The following is a 13306-nucleotide window of genomic DNA, read 5'->3' as shown; positions in this document are numbered from 1 at the left end:
CCCAGGGTTGTCCCAATTTTTTCTTCCACGATCTTTATCGTTTTAGTCTTTATGTTTAGGTCTTTGATCCACTTGTAGTTTTTGTGCATGGTGTGAGGTATGGGTCCTGTTTCATTTTTTTGCAAATGGATATCCAGTTATGCCAGCACCATTTGTTAAAAAGGCTATCTTTTCCCCAATTAATTGACACTGGTCCTTTGTCAAATATCAGCTGCTCATATGTGGATGGATCTATGTCTGGGTTCTCAATTCTGTTCCATTGGTCTATGTGCCTGTTGTTGTACCAGTACCAGGCTGTTTTGACTACTGTGGCTGTATAATAGGTTCTGAAGTCAGGTAAAGTGAGGCCTCCCACTTTCTTCTTCTTTTTCAGTAGTGCTTTGCTTATCCGGGGCTTCTTTCCCTTCCATATGAAATTGGTGATTTGTTTCTCTATCCCCTTAAAATACGACATTGGAATTTGGATCGGAACTGCATTGTATGTACAGATGGCTTTTGGTAGAATAGACATTTTTACTATGTTAAGTCTTCCTATCCATGAGCAGGGTATGTTTTTCCACTTAAGTATGTCCTTTTTAATTTCTTGTAGTAGAGCTTTGTAGTTTTCTTCGTATAGGTCTTTTACATCCTTGGTAAGATTTATTCCTAAGTATCTTATCTTCTTGGGGGCTACTGTGAATGGTATTGATTTGGTGATTTCCTCTTTGATGTTCTTTTTGTTGATGTAGAGGAATCCAAGTGATTTTTGTATGTTTATTTTATAACCTGAGACTCTGCCAAACTCTTCTATTAGTTTCAGTAGTTTTCTGCAGGATTCCTTAGGGTTTTCTGTGTATATAATCATGTCATCTGCAAATAGTGATAACTTTACTTCTTCCTTGCCAATCCGGATACCTTTTATTTCTTTGTCTAGCCTAATTACCCTGGCTAGGACTTCTAGCACGATGTTGAATAAGAGCGGTGATAAAGGGCATCCTTGTCTGGTTCCCGTTCTCAAGGGAAATGCTTTCAGGTTCTCTCCATTTAGAGTGATATTGGCTGTTGGCTTTGCATAGATGCCCTTTATTATGTTGAGGAATTTTCCTTCAATTCCTATTTTGGTAAGAGTTTTTATCATAAATGGGTGTTGGACTTTGTCAAATGCCTTTTCTGCATCAATTGATAAGATCATGTGGTTTTTGTCTTTTGTTTTATTTATGTGATGGATTACATTAATGGTTTTTCTGATATTAAACCAGCCTTGCATACCTGGTATAAATCCCACTTGATCAGGGTGAATTATTTTTTTGATGTGTTGTTGGATTCTATTGGCTAGAATTTTGTTGAGGATTTTTGCATCAATGTTCATGAGGGATATAGGTCTGTAATTTTCTTTTTTTGTAATGTCTTTACCTGGTTTTGGTATCAGGGAGATGGTGGCTTCATAGAATGAGTTGGGTGGTATTCCGTCATTTTCTATACTTTGGAATACCTTCAGAAGTAGTGGTGTTAACTCTTCTCTGAAAGTTTGGTAGAACTCTGCAGTGAAGCCATCCGGGCCAGGGCTTTTTTTTTTGGGAGTTTTTTGATTACCATTTCAATCTTTTTTTGTTATGGGTCTATTTAGTTGTTCTACTTCTGAATGTGTTAGTTTAGGTAGGTAGTGTTTTTCCAGGAATTCATCCATTTCTTCCAGGTTTTCAAATTTGTTAGAGTACAGTTTTTCATAATAATCTGAAATGATTCTTTTAATTTCATTTGGTTCTGTTGTGATGTGGTCCTTCTCGTTTCTTATTCGAGTTATTTGTTTCCTTTCCTGTTTTTCTTTAGTCGGTCTAGCCAATGGTTTATCAATTTTGTTAATTTTTTCAAAACACCAGCTTTTGGCTTTGTTAATTCTTTCAATTGTTTTTCTGTTCTCTAATTCATTTACTTCAGCTCTAATTTTTATTATTTGTTTTCTTCTGGAGCCTGATGGATTCTTTTGTTGCTCAGTTTCTATTTGTTCAAGTTGTTGGGACAGTTCTCTGATTTTGGCTCTTTCTTCTTTTTGTATGTGTGCATTTATCAATATAAATTGGCCTCTGAGCACTGCTTTTGCTGTGTCCCAGAGGTTTTGATAGGAAGTGTTTTCATTCTCGTTGCTTTCTATGAATTTCCTTATCCCCTCCTTGATGTCTTCTATCACTCAGTCTTTTTTCAGGAGGGTATTGTTCAGTTTCCAAGTATTTGATTTCTTTTCCCTAGTTTTTCTGTTACTGATCTCTAGTTTTATTGCCTTGTGGTCTGAGAAGATGCTTTGTAATATTTCGATGTTTTGGACTCTGCAAAGGTTTGTTTTATGACCTAATATGTGGTCTATTCTAGAGAATGTTCCATGTGTGCTAGAAAAAAAAGTATATTTTGCAGCAGTTGGGTGGAGAGTTCTGTATAAGTCAATGACGTCAAGTTGGTTGATTGTTGTAATTAGATCTTCCGTGTCTCTATTGAGCTTCTTACTGGATGTCCTGTCCTTCTCTGAAAGTGGTGTGTTGAAGTCTCCTACTATAATTGTGGAGGTATCTATCTCACTTTTCAATTCTGTTAAAATTTGATTTATGTATCTTGCAGGCCTGTCATTGGGTGCATATATATTTAATATGGTTATGTCTTCCTGATCAATTGTCCCTTTTATCATTATATAGTGTCCTTCTTTATCCTTTGTGGTGGATTTAAGTCTAAAGTCTATTTTGTCAGAAATTAATATTGCTACTCCTCTTCTTTTTTGCTTATTGTTTGCTTGATATACTTTTTTCCATCCTTTGAGTTTTAGTTTGTTTGTGTCTCTAAGTCTAAGGTGTGTCTCTTGTAGGCAGCATATAGATGGATCGTGTTTCTTTATCCAGTCTGTGACTCTCTGTCTCTTTATTGGTGCATTTAGTCCATTTACATTCAGGGTAATTACAGATAAATAAGTTTTTAGTGCTGTCATTTTGATGCCTTTTTATGTGTGTTGTTGACAATTTCATTTTTCCACATACTTTTTTGTGCTGAGGCGTTTTTCTTAGTGAATTGTGAGATCCTCATTTTCATAGTGTTTGACTTTATGTTAGTTGAGTCGTTACGTTTTTCTTGGCTTTTATCTTGAGTTATAGAGTTTTTATACCTTTTTGTGGTTACCTTATTATTTACCCCTATTTTTCTAAGTAAAAACCTAACTTGTATTGTTCTATATCGCCTTGTATCACTCTCCATATGGCAGTTCTATGCCTCCTGTATTTAATCCCTCTTTTTGATTATTGTGATCTTTTACCTATTGACTTCCATGATTCCCTGTTATGTGTACTTTTTTTTTAATTAATCTTAATTTGTTTGTTTTTGTGATTTCCCTATTTGAGTTGATATCAGGACGTTCTGTTTTGTGACCTTGTGTTGTGCTGATATCAGATATTATGGGTTCTCTGACCAAACAATATCCTTTAATATTTCTTGTAGCTTTGGTTTGGTTTTTGCAAATTCTCTAAACTTGTGTTTGTCTGTAAATATCTTAATTTCGCCTTCGTATTTCAGAGAGAGTTTTGCTGGATATATGATCCTTGGCTGGCAGTTTTTCTCCTTCAGTGTTCTGTATATGTCGTCCCATTCCCTTCTTGCCTGCATGGTTTCTGCTGAGTAGTCTGAACTTATTCTTATTGATTCTCCCTTGAAGGAAACCTTTCTTTTCTCCCTGGCTGCTTTTAAAATTTTCTGTTTCTCTTTGGTTTTGGTGAGTTTGATGACAATATGTCTTGGTGTTTTTCTTTTTGGATCAATCTTAAATGGGGTTCGATGAGCATCTTGGATAGATATCCTTTCGTCTTTCATGATGTCAGGGAAGTTTTCTGTCAGGAGATCTTCAACTATTTTCTCTGTGTTTTCTGTCCTCCCTCCCTGTTCTGGGACTCCAATCACCCGCAGGTTATCCTTCTTGATAGAGTCCCACATAATTCTTAGGGTTTCTTCATTTTTTTTAATTCTTTTATCTGATTTTTTTTCAGCTATGTTGGTGTTGATTCCCTGGTCCTCCAGATGTCCCAGTCTGCATTCTAATTGCTCGAGTCTGCTCCTCTGACTTCCTATTGCGTTGTCTAATTCTATAATTTTATTGTTAATCTTTTGGATTTCTACATGTTGTCTCTCTATGGATTCTTGCAACTTATTAATTTTTCCAGTATGTTCTTGAATAATCTTTTTGAGTTCTTCAACAGTTTTATCGGTGTGTTCCTTGGCTTTTTCTGCAGTTATCCTAATTTCATTTGTGATATCTTTAAGCATTCTGTAAATTAGTTTTTTATATTCTGTATCTGATAATTCCAGGATTGTATCTTCATTTGGGAAAGATTTTGATTCTTTTGTTTGGGGGGTTGGAGAAGCTGTCATGGTCTGCTTCTTTAAGTGGTTTGATATGGATTGTTGTCTCCGAGCCATCACTGGGAAACTAGTTTTTCCAGAAAATCCGCTGCGTCCAGTCCATATCCCGGCGGGACGGTTCCCTGGCTGGGACGCTGCTCTTCCTGCTCCAAGACCAGTCACTGCCTCCCGGGGACTTCTCCTACCGGCTGCGTCCCCCGTCGCCCACGGAACCGGCTGGTCCCCCTCCCGGGGTTAGTTCAGGGGTGTGGAGCAGCTCTCTGTGCTTGTGCCGTACCTGACTGGTACGCTGGCTCCAGGCTCTGGAAACAGTCGCTGCTTCCCCGTATTAGTTCGTTCTCCGTCTCTAAATCTGTGTTAGTTGTTCAGGGTTCGTAGATTGTTATGTATGTGATCGATTCACTTGTTTTTCCGTGTCTTTGTTGTAAGAGGGATCCGAGGTAGCGTCTGCCTAGTCCGCCATCTTGGCTCCGCCTCTACACCTCAATATTAAGAAAACAAAAATCCTCACAAATGGACCAATAAGGAACATCATGACAAACGGAGAAAAGATTGAAGCTGTCAAGGATTTAATTTTACTTGGATCCACAATCAACACCCATGGAAGCAGCAGTCAAGAAATCAAAAGACACACTGCATTGGGCAAACCTGCTGTAAAAGACCTCTTTAAAGTGTTCAAAAAGCAAAGATTTCACCTTGGAGACAAAGGAGGGCCTGACCCAAGCCATGGTATTTTCAGTCGCCTCATAGGCATGCGAAAGCTGGACGATGAATACAAAGACCGAAGAAGAGTTGACGTGTTTGAACTGTGGAGTTGGTGAAGAACACTGAACATACCATGGACTGCCAAAAGAACAAACAAGTCTGTTTTGGAAGAAGTGCAGCCAGAATACTCCTCAGAATCAGGGATGGTGTGGCTACGCCTCACATATTTTGGACATGTTACCAGGAGCAATCAGGCCCTGGAGAAAGACATCATGAGGTGCAGGGCTAGCAAAAAGTAGAGAGAACCTTGACCAGATGGCTGACACGGTGGCAACAACAATGGGCTCAAACATAAATGACGACTGTGAGGATGGCACAAGGACCAGTGTTTCATTCTGTTGTACACAAGGTCACTATGAGTTGGAACCGACTTGACAGCACCGAACAACAACAACAACATGTTATATTTGGGGCAGAAGACAACTACACCAACAGTAAGAAGATCTAGATTCTACACCAACAGTAACTTACATTTACTGAGTAATTATTATACGCCAGGCACTATGCAGAGCAGTTTAAAATATGCTATCTAATTCTAATAGCCCTTTGATATAAGTAATATATTTTCATTTTTATAGAAAAAAAATTTGAGGCTTAGAGAACGAACTAACATCCCCACTGCCAAACGCAAGGCAAATTGTAGAGCCAGGAATTTGAACCTGGGGGTCTTTGACTCCAAAGTTTATGCTCTTGTTGCCCACAATTACACCTATCCTAGAGCTGTTTCCTCACCTAATAAATGGGGTGCCAAAACAGCCTCAGAGTTACCTATAAGACACTAAGAAGATAATGGATGTGAAAAGGCTAAATAAAAGCTAATAAAACATAATGTATTGACTTGAGCTTGTTGGAAATTTTAATTTTTAAACGATAAACTCCGCAAAGTTTATAATCAACACTTTTAATTCTCAAATCACAGGTTTAATTTTGGTATGTATGAATATCAGACAAGTATTCTACATGCAAAATCTTTTTTTAAAGAATTGTGTTTTAAGTGCAAGTTTACAGTTCAAGTTAGTTTCTCATAACAAAAATTTATACACATCTTGTTATGTGACCCCAGTTGCTCTTCCTATAATGTGACATCACACTCCTTTCCACCCCGGATTTCCCGTTTCCATTCAACCAGCTCCTGTCCCTTTCTGCCTTCTCATCCTGCCTCTGGACTGGAGCTGCCCGTTTCGTCTCATGTATCTTCTACTTGAGCTAAGAACATTCTTCACGAGTATTATTTTATGTCTTATTGTCCAGTCTAATCTTTGTCTCAAGAGTTTGCTTCAGGAATGGTTTTACTTTTGAGATAACAGAGAGTCCAGGGGCCATGTCTTCCAGGGTCCCTCCAGTCTCAGTCAGACCAATAAGTCTGGTCTTTTTACTAGAATGAGTTCTGCACCCCATTTTTCTTCTGCTCCGTCAGGGACTCTCTGTTGTGTTCCATCAGGGCGGTCATTGGTGGTAGCCAGGCACCATCTAGTTCTTCTGGTCTCAGGCTGATGGAGTCTCTGGTTTCTGTGGCCCTTTTTGTCTCTTGGGTTCGTATTTTCCTTGTGTCTTTAGTGTTCTTCATTCTCTTTTGCTCCAGTTGAGTTGGGACCAACTGATGCATCTTAGATGACCACTCACTAGCTTTTAAGACCCCAGATGCCACTCACCAAAGTGGGACGCAGAACATTTTCTTAATAAACTTTGTTATGCCAATTGACCTAGATGTTCCCTGAAAACATAGCCCCCAAACCCCCACCCCTGCTACTCTGTCTCTCAAAGTATTTGGTTGTATTCAGGAAACTTCTTCCTTTTTGGTTTAGTCCAGTTGTGCTGACTTCCGCTGTATTGTGTGTTGCCCTTCCCTTCACCTAAGATAATTCTTGTCTATTACCTGGTTAGTGAATATCCCTCTCCCACCCTCCCCACCCTCGTAACCATCAAAGAACATCTTCTTCTGTGTTTAACCATTTTCTTGAGTTCTTATAATAGCGGTCTCATACAATATTTGTCCTTTTGTGACTGACTAATTTCACTCAGTAGAATGCCTTCCAGATTCATCCACGTTATGAAGATGCTTTGTGGATGCATTATCGTTCTGTATCATCGCGTAGTATCGCATTGTGAATATACCGTAATTTCTTTATCCATTCATCCGCTGATGGGCACCTAGGTTGTTTCCATCTTTTTCCTATTGTGAACAGTGCTGCAATGAACATGGGTGTGCATGTATCTGTTTGTGTGATGGCTCATATTTCTCTAGGATATATTCAAAGGAGTGGGATTGCTGGATCATATGGTAGTTCTATTTCTAGCTTTTTAAGAAAGCGCCAAGTTGATTTCCAAAGTGTTTGTACCATTTTACATTCCCACCAGCAGTGTATAAGTGGTCCAGTCTCTCCACAACCTCTCTAACATTTATTATTTTGTTTTTTGGAGGAATGCTAGCTTTGTTGGGGTGAGATGGCATCTCACTGTAGTTCGGATTTGCATTTCTCTAATGGTTAATGATCGAGAGCATTTCCTCATGTATCTGTTAGCTGCCTGAATGTCTTCTTTGGTGAAGTGTCTGTTCATATCCTTTGCCCATTTTTTAAATTGGGTTATTTGTCTTTTTGTTGTTGAGGTTTTGCAGTATCTTATAGATTTTAGAGATTAGACCCTGACAGGATTTGCTGCAGCCAGAAATCTTACAAAAATCTTTTTTGAGTCTGTAGGTTGTCTTTTTACTCTTTTGGTGAAGTCTTTTGATGAGCATACATGTTTGATTTTTAGGAGCTCCCACTTACTTAGTTTGTCTTCTGGTGTTGTTAGTTATGGCATTGTTAGTCATGGTTTGTATTCTTTTTATGCCCTGTATTAGGGCTTTTAACATTGTCCCTATTTTTTCTTCCATGATCTTTATCATTTTAGAGTTTATATTTAGGTCTTTGATCCATTTTGAGTTAGTTTTTTACACGCAAAATCTTTTATATATCTTTTTTGAAAAGGACTTCCACTCCTTGAAGTAAATTTCAGGTTACTTAGTAAGTGTTTCTTAACTCCCAGATCCCCCCAGAAAAAAAAGGGCAACAATACTTTTGTACAAACTTTCGATTGTAGTCTCTAATAAATGTTCCTTGGCAAAATAAAGGCAAATACAATAGAACGTCACTGTGTGTATAACTGAACATTCTCCAATACTGCCTCATTTTAGATACAGCTCTACTACTTATCAGGTGCTTTACAAGTGTTGTCTTGTCTAAACTTTTTGGGAACCCAAACACCCTTTCATGATAAAAACACTTAATCGAGAAATATAATGGAACCTCCTTAACCTGATAAAGGGCATCTACAAAAAAACCACAGCATCCAAAAGATTAACAATAAAATTACAGAATTAGACAACGCAATAGGAAGTCAGAGGAGCAGACTCGAGCAATTAGAATGCAGACTGGGACATCTGGAGGACCAGGGAATTAACACCAACATAGCTGGAAAAAAAACAGATAAAAGAATTAAAAAAAATGAAGAAACCCTAAGAATCATGTGGGACTCTATCAAGAAGGATAACTTGCGGGTGATTGGAGTCCCAGAACAGGGAGGGAGGACAGAAAACACAGAGAAAATAGTTGAAGATCTCCTGACAGAAAACTTCCCTGACATCACGAAAGACGAAAGGATATCTATCCAAGATGCTCATCGAACCCCATTTAAGATTGATCCAAAAAGAAATACACCAAGACATATTATCATCAAACTTGCCAACACCAAAGATAAAGAGAAAATTTTAAAAGCAGCCAGGGAGAAAAGAAAGGTCACCTTCAAGGGAGAATCAACAAGAATAAGTTCAGACTACTCAGCAGAAACCATGCCGGCAAGAAGGCAATGGGACGACACATACAGAGCACTGAAGGAGAAAAACTGCCAGCCAAGGATCATATATCCAGCAAAACTCTCTTTGAAATATGAAGGCGAAATTAAGATATTTACAGATAAACACAACTTTAGAGAATTTGCAAAAACCAAACCAAAGCTACAAGAAATACTAAAGGATATTGTTTGGTCAGAAAACCAATAATATCAGATACCAGCACAACACAAGGTCACAAAACAGAACATCCTGATATCAACTCAAATAGGGAAATCAGAAAAACAAATTAAGATTACTTAAAAAAAAAAAAAATGCTCATAACAGGGAATCACTGAAGTCAGTATGTAAAAGATCACAATAATCAAAAAGAGGGACTAAATACAGGTGGCACAGAACTGCCATATGGAGAGTGATACAAGGCGATATAGAACAATACAAGTTAGGTTTTTACTTAGAAAAATAGCGGTAAATATTAAGGTAACCACAAAGAGGTATAACAACTCCATAACTCAAGATAAAAGCCATGAAAAACGTAACAACTCAACAAACATAAAGTCAAACACTACGAAAATGAGGATCTCACAATTTACTAAGAAAAACATCTCAGCACAAAAAAGTATGTGGAAAAATGAAATTGTCAACACACATAAAAAGGCATCAAAATGACAACACTGAACACTTATTTATCTATAACTACGCTGAATGTAAATGGACTAAATGCACCAATAAAGAGACAGAGAGTCTCGGACTGGATAAAGAAACACGATCCGTCTATATGTTGCCTACAAGAGACACACCTCAGACTTAGAGACACAAACAAACTAAAACTCAAAGGATGGAAAAAAATGTATCAAGCAAACAACAAGCAAAAAAGGAGTAGCAATATTAATTTCCAACAAAATAGACTTTAGACTTAAATCCACCACAAAGGATAAAGAAGGACACTACATAATGATAAAAGGCACAATTGATCAGGAAGACATAACCATATTAAATATTTATGCACCCAATGACAGGGCTGCAAGATACATAAATCAAATTTTAACAGAACTGAAAAGTGAGATAGACACCTCCACAATTATAGTAGGAGACTTCAACACACCACTTTCAGAGAAGGACAGGACATCCAGTAAGAAGCTCAATAGAGACACGGAAGACCTAATTACAACAATCAACCAACTTGACCTCATTGACTTATACAGAACTCTTCACCCAACTGCTGCAAAGTATACTTTTTTTTCTAGCGCACATGGAACATTCTCTAGAATAGACCACATATTAGGTCATAAAACAAACCTTTCCAGAATCCAAAACATCGAAATATTACAAAGCATCTTCTCAGACCAGAAGGCAATAAAAATCAATAACAGAAAAACTAGGGAAAAGAAATCAAATACTTGGAAACTGAACAATACCCTCCTGAAAAAAGACTGGGTGATAGAAGACATCAAGGAGGGAATAAGGAAATTCATAGAATGCAACGAGAATGAAAATACTTCCTATCAAAACCTCTGGGACACAGCAAAAGCAGGGCTCAGAGGCCAATTTATATTGATAAATGCACACATACAAAAAGAAGAAAGAGCCAAAATCAGAGAACTGTCCCTACAACTTGAACAAATAGAAACTGAGCAACAAAAGAATCCATCAGACACCAGAAGAAAACAAATAATAAAAATTAGAGCTGAAGTAAATGAATTAGAGAACAGAAAAACAATCGAAAGAATTAACAAAGCCAAAAGCTCGTTCTTTGAAAAAATTAACAAAATTGATAAACCACTGGCTAGACTGACTAAAGAAATACAGGAAAGGAAACAAATAACCCAAATAAGAAACGAGATGGGCCACATCACAACAGACCCAACTGAAATTAAAAGAATCATATCAGATTATTACGAAAAATTGTACTCTAACAAATTTCCAAACCTAGAAGAAATGGATGAATTCCTGGAAAAACACTACCTACCTAAACTAACACATTCAGAAGTAGAACAACTAAATAGACCCATAACAAAAAAAGAGATTGAAACGGTAATCAAAAAACTTCCAACAAAAAAAAGCCCTGGCCTGGACGGCTTCACTGCAGAGTTCTACCAAACTTTCAGAGAAGAGTTAACACCACTACTACTAAAGGTATTTCAAAGCATAGAAAATGAAGGAATACTACCCAACTCATTCTATGAAGCCACCATCTCCCTGATACCAAAACCAGGTAAAGACATTACAAAAAAAGAAAATTACAGACCTATATCCCTCATGAACATTGATGCAAAAATCCTCAACAAAATTCTAGCCAATAGAATTGAACAACATATCAAAAAAATAATTCACCCTGATCAAGTGGGATTTATACCAGGTATGCAAGGCTGGTTTAACATCAGAAAAACCATTAATGTAATCCATCACATAAATGAAACAAAAGACAAAAACCACATGATCTTATCAATTGATGCAGAAAAGGCATTTGACAAAGTCCAACGCCCTTTATGATAAAAACTCTCACCAAAATAGGAATTGAAGGAAAATTCCTCAACATAATAAAGGGCATCTATGCAAAGCCAACAGTCAACATCACTCTAAATGGAGAGAACCTGAAAGCATTTCCCTTGAGAACGGGAACCAGACAAGGATGCCCTTTATCATCGCTCTTATTCAACATCGTGCTGGAAGTCCTAGCCAGGGCAATTAGGCTAGACAAAGAAATAAAGGGCATCGGGATTGGCAAGCAGGAAGTAAAATTATCTCTATTTGCAGATGACATGATCTTATACACAGAAAACCCTAAGGAATCCTCCAGAAAACTACTGAAACTAATAGAAGAGTTTGGCAGAGTCTCAGGTTATAGGATAAACATACAAAAATCACTTGGCCTCCTCTACATCAACAAATAAGAACATCAAAGAGGAAATCACCAAATCAACACCATTCACAGTAGCCCCCAAGAAGATAAAATACTTAGGAATAAATCTTACCAAGGATGTATAAGACCTATACGAAGAAAACTACAAAGCTCTACTACAAGAAATTCAAAAGGACATACTTAAGTGGAAAAACATACCTTGCTCATGGATAGGAAGACTTAACATAGTAAAAATGTCTATTCTACCAAAAGCCATCTATACATACAATGCACTTCCGATCCAAATTCCAATGTCATTTTTTAAGGTGATAGAGAAACAAATCACCAACTTCACATGGAAGGGAAAGAAGCCTCGGATATGCAAAGCACTACTGAAAAAGAAGAAGAAAGTGGGAGGCCTCACTCTACCTGATTTCAGAACCTATTATACAGCCACAGTAGTCAAAACAGCCTGGTATTGGTACAACAACAGGCACATAGACCAGTGGAACAGAATCGAGAACCCAGATATAAATCCAACCGCATATGAGCAGCTGATATTTGACTAAGGCCCAGTGTCAGTTAATTGGGGAAAAGATAAGTCTTTTTAACAAATGGTGCTGGCATAACTGGATATCCATTTGCAAAAAAATGAAACAGGACCCATACCTCACACCATGCACAAAAACTAACTCCAAGTGGATCAAAGACCTAAACATAAAGACTAAAATGATAAAGATCATCGAAGAAAAAATAGGGACAACCCTGGGAGCCCTAATACAAGGCATAAACAGAATACAAAACATTACCAAAAATGACGAAGAGAAACCAGATAACTGGGAGCTCCTAAAAATCAAACACCTATGCTCATCTAAAGACTTCACCAAAAGAGTAAAAAGACCACCTACAGACTGGGAAAGAATTTTCAGCTATGACATCTCCGACCAGCGCCTGATCTCTAAAATCTACATGATTCTGTTAAAACTCAACCACAAAAAGACAAACAACCCAATCAAGAAGTGGGCAAAGGATATGAACACACACTTCACTAAAGAAGATATTCAGGCAGCTAACAGACACATGAGAAAATGCTCTGGATCATTAGCCATTAGAGAAATGCAAATTAAAACTACGATGAGATTCCATCTCACTCCAACAAGGCTGGCATTCATCCAAGAAACACAAAATAATAAATGTTGGAGAGGCTGCGGAGAGACTGGAACTCTTATACACTGCTGGTGGGAATGTAAAATGGTACAACCACTTTGGAAATCTATCTGGCGTTATCTTAAACAGTTAGAAATAGAACTACCATACAACCCAGAAATCCCACTCCTCGGAATATACCCTAGAGAAACAAGAGCCTTCACACAAACAGATATATGCACACCCATGTTTATTGCAGCTCTGTTTACAATAGCTAAAAGCTGGAAGCAACCAAGGTGTCCATCAACGGATGAATGGGTAAATAAATTGTGGTATATTCACACAATGGAATA

At 37.7% G+C, this 13306-nt stretch overlaps 1 protein-coding gene across 2 annotated transcripts in view; it reads right to left on the bottom strand.

Moving 5' to 3' along the window:
- The window catches only part of FAF2 (Fas associated factor family member 2), a 78566-nt gene that overhangs the window by 48759 nt on the left and 16501 nt on the right, over nucleotides 1–13306 (bottom strand). The gene's annotated exons all lie outside the window — the stretch shown is intronic.

This window comes from Loxodonta africana, chromosome 2 (genome assembly GCF_030014295.1).
Source record: "Loxodonta africana isolate mLoxAfr1 chromosome 2, mLoxAfr1.hap2, whole genome shotgun sequence".
NCBI classification, from domain to species: Eukaryota; Metazoa; Chordata; class Mammalia; order Proboscidea; family Elephantidae; genus Loxodonta; species Loxodonta africana.
This window is presented reverse-complemented; position numbering and strand designations above follow the sequence as displayed.